Source organism: Mus caroli, unplaced genomic scaffold, assembly GCF_900094665.2.
Source record: "Mus caroli unplaced genomic scaffold, CAROLI_EIJ_v1.1 scaffold_26149_1, whole genome shotgun sequence".
Lineage (NCBI taxonomy): Eukaryota > Metazoa > Chordata > Mammalia > Rodentia > Muridae > Mus > Mus caroli.
This window is the reverse complement of record NW_018389609.1, coordinates 1-1169: the sequence shown is the minus strand read 5'-3', so window position 1 is coordinate 1169 and position 1169 is coordinate 1. Positions and strand designations below refer to the sequence as shown.

Genomic DNA, 1169 nt, shown 5'->3' with positions numbered 1-1169 from the left:
ATAGTATCGGGAAATTTCCATATCTTTCTCCCTCTGGAGAAAAAGCTGCAGTTTCCCAGGAGAGGTGTACTTGGCAGCATTCTCTCGCTCCTNTTGAGCCCTCCTCTTCATGGCCTCCCTCTCTGGCCTCTGCTCTTTTGTGATAAGCTGTGAGACAACTGGCCCCAGAATGTCAACTTTTCTCCATGGAATGGGTTGGCAGCTGAAGTCTTGCAACAGATATTGAGTTTGAGGTTCAAGAGGTGGTGGCACCTTGTTCTTGTCAGCAGAAAGAATTTCCCTGTGGAGGGAAGTCTGAGATGATTCTCTATAAGATGTAGGCCTCAAGGTGCCTGATTGAGGCACAGTGGTAATGTGGATTACATTAGTTGGTTACATTAGATTGTGTGGCACTGGAAGAAATTGGCAGAGCTGCCTTGGCAGAAGCCATCAAAGATTTGCTGATAGAAGGTGGTTGGGATGGCTTCAGTGTGGTAAGCTGATCAGAGTGAAAATGACACCTCTCAGAGTAAGCTGTAGTGGGCCTGTGTGAAGCCAGATTAAAGGGCTTTCTAGAAACAGGTCTGGCTTGAGGCTGTTCCTGGGTTGGGAAAGGCAGAGGTACTAACCTGACCTTCACAGCTGGAGGCAACTCATACTGAGACTGAGATGGACACTCCATGAGAGCACTGCTCTCTGCTCTCTGAACCTTGCCTGGAGTTTTGTCAGGGCCCTGGCACTGATGTGGCATATCCTATAGTACTGTTGTGGCTGGGCCTGGCCCGGGATATTTGATGCTGCTAAAAGTTCCCAGAGCCCAGGAAGAAGTGGTGGCAGGTTTCTTCTCCCTCTTCTTCCCCAGAGGGTAGAAGACCTGCACAGACTCCAGCATGTGCGTGCCAAGGTGGGTTCTAGGCTTTTTAAAGCTGTTGTGGCTGAGCTCAGGTAGATCCNTCTTTATCTTGGTCTTCAGGATGGTGGGCTTCTCTTCAGCTTTGACTCTGTTCCTTGACTTCTTGAGCTCCTCTGTTTTCTTGGAATTATTTTCTCTGGTCCATTTGGTCTTATCTTGCCCTTGTCCCCTAGCTCTGCTGGGCCTTATGGGTGACATTTTGGGAGCTTTGCCCTCCAAGTCCTTTACCATGTTGTCAATAGCCCTGTCACTGACCAAAACACTGGCCATAGTCCCT

General features: G+C 49.1%; 1 pseudogene; it reads right to left on the bottom strand.

Annotated features, from left to right (window-relative positions):
* Positions 1 to 3: 3 nt before the first annotated feature.
* On the bottom strand, positions 4 to 1162 carry LOC110288194 (annotated as a pseudogene).
* Positions 1163 to 1169: the final 7 nt, after the last annotated feature.